Source organism: Vulpes lagopus, chromosome X, assembly GCF_018345385.1.
Source record: "Vulpes lagopus strain Blue_001 chromosome X, ASM1834538v1, whole genome shotgun sequence".
NCBI classification, from domain to species: domain Eukaryota; kingdom Metazoa; phylum Chordata; class Mammalia; order Carnivora; family Canidae; genus Vulpes; species Vulpes lagopus.
Genome location: NC_054848.1, coordinates 43,395,995 through 43,404,649, shown reverse-complemented (window position 1 = coordinate 43,404,649; position 8,655 = coordinate 43,395,995).

Below are 8,655 nucleotides of genomic sequence, written 5' to 3'. Positions count from 1 at the left end.
CAGTAAGTCTGTGGCTCTTACTCTCCAGAAGGGATCTCCAAAACTATAATTGGTTGCTCAACCTATCAGAAACAATATATATACATAATATACATATTATATCTATAACAGTAAATATGAAAAAATAAATACTAAATATTAGGTACAGATAAAAGCATCTGTTCCTAACCATTCTGGCTATGTACCTCTGTGTACAACGGACTCTCAAGGCAAGGTTCATTGTTATTGGAATGTTTATGAATTTATATTTTAAAGTAAAAAAGGGGAGCAATCTGCACTTTTAGTCTCCACTTCCTTCCCTACTATTTGTGTTTCAGCCCACTTGGCCTGGGTTTCTTCTGGCACCGTTCTACTGAATATGCCCTCTTTAAGGTCACCAATATCCAAAGTATGGAATCAAGTGAGCCCTGCTCCTATCATCATCTTTCTTGACCTCTGTGAAGTATTTGACACTGTGGACCAGACATTCCATCTCTACAGGTTTTACTCCTATCTCTCTGATTATTCATTCTCTTCTTTCAACAGCCTGTGCCTATCCCTTAAAGGTTGCTGTTTCTAGGGGTCCCATTCATAATGCCCTTTTCATATTTTGCAAACTCTTCCAGGGAAATCTCCATTCTCTTGGCTTCAACTACCTCATTGATGACACACTTTTGTCTCCAACCTACACATTTCTCTTCCACTCTAGACCCATATATTCAACTATCTACTGAATCTTTTCAACTAATTTCCACTAACGGCACTGTCATCTATAAAGTAATATTAACTAGACATCTGGGAGTCACAGAAAAGTTTTCCTTCTCCCTAATACCCACATTCAATTGTCCACAAAATACTATTATAACATTCTTTGGAATTGCCTCTTAATCTTGTTCCCTCCTCATTATTTCCACTGTCACTGACTTTGTTCTGAACCTTATCACCTCTCACTTGGATTTTTGCAATAGTCTTTCTAATTGGTCTCCCAGCATCTGTTCTTGCCTCCTTCCAAACTGCCCTCCATGTAGCTGTTGGAGTGAACTTTGTAAATTGTCAGTAATATATCATGCTTCTGCCCCCAAAATATTCAGTGCTAAATCCAAATGCTTTAGTATGGCATAGGGAGGTCCTTCACAGTCACTCTAATTTCCTTTTCTAGCAAGATCATCTGACATTGCTTCCAACTGAACTTCTTGCAGCTCCCTGAACACTCTATGTGCCTTTATATTTCTGTGTCTTTGCAAATGCTGTTCCTAGTGCCTGAAATGACTCATCTCTTCTCCATCTTTGAATGTCACCTTCTTTATGAACACTACCTTGATTCCCCTAGAGCCAGGAGAGACTCTTCCTTTTCTGAGTTAGCATTTTGTCCAGGCATCTAATTATCACGTTTATTATTCTGTATTTCAATGATTTATGTGTACCTTTGTCTTAAAGAGAGATCTGTATATAGAGCTATAAATGAAAAAAGGCAAGAAATAGCATCTTATGTGTCTTTATACCTTCCATACCTACTACAGTGCCTGGCACATAGTAGATAGTCAATAGTAGTCTGGTGAAAGGATAAATGTGGTTGGCTCCCTAGAAAGGCACTAAACCAATAAAATAATAATAAAACAAAAAAATCTCCACAGAGTTACATGCATGCATTGAGACCCATGGATTACTTGGATCCTAAGCATCTGGGTTCACAGTCAATGATTAGATGAATTCTTTCCTAAAGATGCCTACGGTGATAACGAAAGATGCTATAGCAGCAACCAGAACTACAATAACCAATAAACTAAGTTACTTAGTTACTTATGGCACTGTGATATCCTTTCTATTCTTTAGTACATTCCTTCTTGGCACTGATGAAGAAAAGCACTAACCCTTAGGCTAGTGGTGGAGGTGAGAGTGGAGGGGGGGAGTCAGGATTAGCTGACTTCTTCAGTCTCATTCACACGTTTTGGTTTCCATGGAAGAGAGAGAGCACACATGTGATGTCGTCAAGACTACAAAATCTTCCCTCGTCATTGTCTCCAAAGGAGTCAAACCTCTTTTAAGAACTCTATCCTCTGACTTATACTCACCCACCTTCACTTGTCACACAAAAGAGAACCCTTTTCAAGGGAGGAAAGTCTATGATACTTCAGTATGTAGTCAATCTGGTCACCTCTTTTATCATCATACCAGAGTGTGTCTTGATGAAGCTTAACATAGCACAGAAGAAAGAAATTTATAGAGCAAGAGTGAAAATCCAACCCAAACTCAGCAGAAAGAAAGTGGTTAAAGGCAAAAGGTGAGTCAGCTTTACAGGCACTGCCATAGCTGATGGTAACAAGGAAAACATGGACATTCATGCAAACTTAACTGAGGTTTGCTGACTGACTTTGTTGTCAATGCCCTGTGTTCTCACTGTATTAATACTAAGGAGAAGGTTCAATGAAGACCTGGCAGTGCAGTTTGATTCTCTGTTGTGGACTGAATTATGTGTCACCAAAATTCATATGTTGAAGCCCTAACCCCCAATGTAATGGTATTTAGAAGTAAGCCTCAGGGAGATCATTAGGTTTAGATGAAGTCATTAGGGTGAGGCCCTCATGATGGGATTAATGGCCATAAGAGAAAAGACACCAGAAAGTTTTCTCTTTCACTCTCTTCATCATATGAGGACACAGTACAAAGGCAGACATCTGTAAGTCAGGAAGAACACCCTTACCAGAACCGAACCATCCTGATCTCAGATTTTCAGCCTCCAGAATCATGAGAAATAAATTTATATCGTTTAAGCCACCGAGTCTATGGCACTTTGTTATGGCAGCCCAAGCTGACAAAGATATCCTCCTAGAATCTTCTTAAAGGTAGCAACCCCAAGTTATTAGTGGTGAGTTAATTTAGTGTATACTATCTGTATCTGCTCCCAGTTCCTCCAACACTTTCATTCTTCAAGAAGCTTAAGAAAAGTTTCAGATTACATTAAAATCACTTCTTCCTGCTCCTCTTGTTTGTTCTCCTCGAGGCTATGTTCATGTGAACAATTCAAGACATTTCCATCTTTGTGCCTTTTATTACTGACATTTCAATATGCTTGAAGATTGGGCAAAGTTCCCCCTCATCTCCGCTCCAAATTTTCATTTCTCCTATGAAGAAGAAGTTGTGGAGCAGAATAAGGCTGCAGTTCTGTGCTGCACTTGGAAGAAAAGTTGGTATTCTTGGGAAAGAATGCAAGCACAAGGGAGGATTTTGAAAGGAAACAATATTCTCAGGCAAGGATGGGAGTCAGTCGTTAATGGAGGGGGGGGTTGTATTGATAAAAAGCAGATGCCTCCTACCACAGTTTTAGAGTGGACAGCAAATGAATAGGAATGGCAATGGCTGATGTAATGTGTCCTTCTATCATTTCTAGAGACCCTGACACAATCTGTAGTGAAACTATCCTCCCCAGAATTTGATTGATTTGGAAAGTATTCACTTGGAGGATTCAATGGTAATGAACTACAGATGAGTATCTATCTCACAAGGCTGTTGGGGGAAATTAAATAAAATAATATATGGAAAGTGTTTAGCATGGACTCTGGCTTATAGTAATCAATCCATAAATGGAAGCTGTTGTTGTAGTTACTATTGTTGCTGTTGGTAGTGGTTAAATTGGGGTTTCCTTATTCCTGTTAGTGTTAGGTTTTCCCTGAGTTGGTTTTGTCACAATGGCAATTGTAGTGAGGGGAGACGAGTTGATAGCAGTCCAGGACAATAACCTGAGAAATAGCGAATCAAGAGATGGATGAAATGCACCATCCGTCCCACCATATGAACTTAGGAGTCATCAGTGACATCTCCCTCTCTGTTTCTGCTCCTCACTCTCAATCTATCACCAAGCTCTATTTATATCTTCTCTTAAATATCTATTGACTGGCTACCTAACTGATCTCCCAACTTCTCTTATTCCTCCCTGATGGTCTCTTCTTCACAAAAAGGTCTTCTTAACATGTAAATTATGACATCCCATTGACCATGACAATTTGAACAAATGCATTTACCTCCACTCTTTTAGTAAGTCTCGCTAAAATGATGGTAATTTCAGGAGAGATGATGATAGCAATACAACTTTTGAAGCTAGAAAATAGAAACACAAGGGTAACTGACTTAGCTGACCTGAGGAAATTGAATCCAAAACTGGCAGTGGGAAAAGTTGATAAGCCAAACAATTCACAACAAAGAACTTCCAAAGTTTCAGCAATTTGTGGTACATGTACTTCGGGAAGTGGGGGTGAAATTGAAGCTGAAAAGGAGAATATTGCTTAAAATGTATTAAGCAGTTAGATCCCAAGTTCCCATCTACAACTTCAATCATTGGGTGATTGTCTCTGCCCTTCTCCCCACCAGAATATGTGAGGTTTATTCTCTGGAGAGAGTAAAAAAAAAGGTCTCTGGATTGGGGAAACTTTGAGCACAGTTGAGACAGAGGTATTATATGAAAAACAGAAGAATTAAGAAGTTTATATATTGATTGTTAAGACTTCTAGCTCCTTACCCACTTGGTTCTCAGAATTCTGGCAGTCAGATTTATAGCCACCAGGCAGGGTATTGGAATATTCTACTTTGGGAGTAATAATAATAATAAAAAGACTTAAAGATATTTGCATAAAGGGCTGTCCAATGAAAAAACCCAACCAGATCATCTTGTAGTAAAGCCTGTTATAGTATACAAATTCTAAGGTGATCCTCAACAAGTCTCACCTCCTAGTTTTCATGCCTTTTTGTTAATCTGTCCACTGGAGTGTTGTTGAGACCTGTGACTTGCTTCTAACCAACAGAATATGGCAAAGGTAATGGGATTTACTCCCATGATTAAGTTATATTATGTAAGGTTCTGCCCTAGCAGAGTGGAGCCAGGGTCTCTTCTTGTGGGCTTCATGAAATAAGAAGCAATGCTGAAGAATCCCACATGGCAAGGAACCACCAGTACCTTTAAGGAACAGTGGGTGGCTCTAGCCAACAGCTAGCAAAAAGACACAGCCCTCAGTCATATAGCCCCCCAAAAATAAATTCTGCCAAAAACCTGAATGTACTTGGAAGCAAATTATTCCCCAGTCAAATCTCCAAATAAGAATGCATCCTAAACAACCTTGATTCATCCTTTGCAGAAGGCTCAGCTATGCCAAGCTTGAACTCGTGATGCACAGAAACAATGAGATAATCAATGTGTATTGTTTTAAGTCACAAACTTTGTGGTAATTTGTTAAACAGCAGTAGAAAACTAGTGCACTCTAGTGCACTCCACAAGTCTCACTAAGCACTCTGATTTTCTAATCCACTTTTTAGGAACCTATTTATAAAAATGAGCAGATAGCCAAGGATGATGAGGTATCTGAGGAAAGCCTCTGATATCAAAGACAGAGACCTAAACAAAAAACTTAAAAGAAACAGAGAGATGAAAAATAATCATAATATCAAAGAGAATATATTGCATCCACTAAACAAGAGTAAGATGATTTTTTTTAAATGGGATACTGAGAGGAAACAAAATTACTCTTAAAAATTCCTTGAAACGCTTATTAGAAAGAGTTGCATAATAAGTAACTTGTCTGGTCTTCATCCCAGGTTTTGGGATGGAGCTTCCACACCCTTTATTGAGTGATAGGAGTGTCTTTGTTATTTATGGTAGGCCTCTGGGACCTTGTTCCAATTTATGCTAATGGAGGGTGGGGCAAGATGGTGGAAGAGTAAGGGTCCTCAACTCACCTGGTCCCAACAACTTACATAGACAACTTTCAAATCATCCTGAACACCTACAAATTCAATCTGAGATTTAAAGAAAGAACAGCCAGAATGCTGCAGAGAGAAGGGTTTTTGCTTCTAGTAAGAATCATCTTGGGTGAAATTTACTTAGGTCGTGGTTGATATTCTTGACTCAGCCCATTCATATAGCCACTCTGCACTGAGCAAAATGACTAGAAGGAGAACTCACCACAAAAGAAAGACGCAGAAATAGTACTCTCTGCCACAGAGTTACAGAATATGGATTACAATTCGATGTCAGAAAGCCAATTCAGAAGCACAATTATAAAGCAACTGGTGGCTCTGGAAAAAAGCATAAAGCATTCAAGAGACCTTATGACTGCAGAATTTAGATCTAATCAGGCCGAAATTAAAAATCAATTAAATGAGATGCAATCCAAACTGGAGGTCCTAACAACGAGGGTTAATGAGGTGGAAGAAAGAGTGAGTGACATAGAAGACAAGTTGATGGCAAGGAAGGAAGCTGAGGAAAAAAGAGAAAAACAATTAAAAGAACATGAGGAAAGGTTAAGGGAAATAAATGATAGCCTCAGAAGGAAGAATCTATGTATAATTGGGGTTCCAGAAAACGCTGAGAGGGCCAGAGGGCCAGAAAGCATATTTGAACAAATCATAGCTGAGAACTTCCATGATTTGGGAGAGAAACAGGCATTCAGATCCAGGAGATAGAGAGGTTCCCCCCAAAATCAATAAAAACCATTCAACACCTCGACATTTAATAGTGAAACTTGCAAATTCCAAAGATAAAGAGAAAATCCTTAAAGCAGCAAGAGACAAGAGATTCTTAACTTATATGGAGAGAAATATTAGATTAACAAAGACCTGGCAGGCCAGAAAGGGCTGGCAGGATATATTCAAGGTACATGCAGCCAAGAACACTTTATCCAGCAAGGCTGTCATTCAGAATAGAAGGAGAGATAATGAGCTTCCAAGAGAGGCAGAAACTGAAAGAATATGTGACCACCAAACCAGCTCTGCAAGAAATATTAAGGGGGACCCTGTAAAAGAAAAAGGAAGCCCAAAGAAATAATCCACAAAAACTGGGACTGAATAGGTATTACGATGATGAATTTATGCTAATGAAGTGATTCATGGTGGGCTCTTAGGTAGGTTCAAGATGGGGGCTAGCCATGCTGGAAAGAGAAGAAAGACTAACCATGAGTGTTAGAGCTTTGAGCCAAATGGTATCAGCTAGACTTGATCTCTAAGGAGGAAGCAGTTGGAGATTGAGTTTAATCACATGGTCAATCATGTCTAATAATAAAGCCACACACATACAAAAAGAAATCTCTGGACACCAAGGCTCAGGTGAGCTTTCTGGTTGGTGAGTAAATTGATGTGCCAAGAAACTGTATCTTGACTCCCCTGAGAAGTAAGTAGGTAGGACATGGAAGCTCATGTTTGATAAGCTTCCAAAACTCACTCTACAGGCCTCCTCATTTGGCTAGGTTAGTCTTGATTTGCATCCTTTGTAATAGGAAAGCATAACACTTTCCTGAGTTCTATCAGTTGTCTTAGAGAACAATCAAACCTGAGGGAGTCATGGGAACCCCTGAATTTATAGCCAGTAGGGAAGAAATGTGAGTGTCTTGGAGACCCCTGAGTTTGTGGCTGGCATCTGAAATGATGGTAATCTTTTTGCACTTAACCTATGCACTGAACAGTGAAGTTTATGCTAACTCCAGGTAGTTAGTGTCAGAATTGCATTACACAAAAAAAAAAAAAAAAAAATTGCATTACAGTAGTGCAAAATGGTTGGAAGATAAAACTGAAGAAAGAGAGCAAACAAAGAGAGGGGAAATAGAAGATAAAATATAAGTAAATTGGGGCACCCGGATGGCTCAGTGGTTGAGCGTCTGCCTTTGGCTCAGGTCATGATCCTGGGGTCCTGAGATCGAGTCCCACAACAGGCTCCCTCTGCCTATGTCTCCGTGTCTCTCATGAATAAACAGATATATATATAAAGTAATCTATAGGATTAGTCCAGGAAGTCCAACATAAGAATAATATGAGTTCCAGGGGGGAAAAAAGGTTAAAAAAAAAAAACCCGGAGCGAATAACATGAAACAAATAATTCAAGAAAACTTCGCAGAATTAAAAAATAGTTTTAAGACTTAAGGAGCTCACAGAATGCCCAGTACAATGGAAGAAAACAGACATATACCAGGGTATATGTGACAATGGTATATGTGATATATACCAGGGTACATCAATGTGACAATGCACACATATAGGCAAAACAAAGAACCTAACAACTTCTAAAGAAGAAAACCTAAAAAGATAACTTACAAGAGATTAGGAATCAAAATAGTTTCAGTCTTCCCAAAAATTAGGAGCCAAAAGATAATGAAATAATGTCTTCAAAATGGCAGGATGAGAGCAGTGCCACAGATCTAAAGAAAAATTAGACCATGCTGAAGCAATTCAAAAGGATATCTCCCAGAAGATGAAATTGATAAAAGAGCCAATGCTTTCAATACTATTAATCTTCACACACTGGGAGAAGAGTTAGTCAGTTGGGAAACAGGTTACAGATGAAGTAATTCTAAGTATATAGAAAAATAAGAAATTGAACAAACGACAATTTTCAGCTCCATTAAAAACATAGATGTACAAGAAAGGAAAAGTAATCAGAGTATGTTATAACTAAACTGTGAATAGGATTTCATATAAAATAATAATAATATAAACACTGAATATTGATGTAATTAAAATTACAACGTAACTGTACTGGCAGAGTGGTGGAATGGGAAGTTTGTGTTTGTGTGCATATGGGGGCTAATGGTGATAATGAGCTAAACTCTTCTCATTCATAGAATACTTAATCTGAAAATTATAAATTAGATTTACAAGCCTGCTATTTAGCTAAAGGAATTCAAAGTAGTTGCCTCTGGT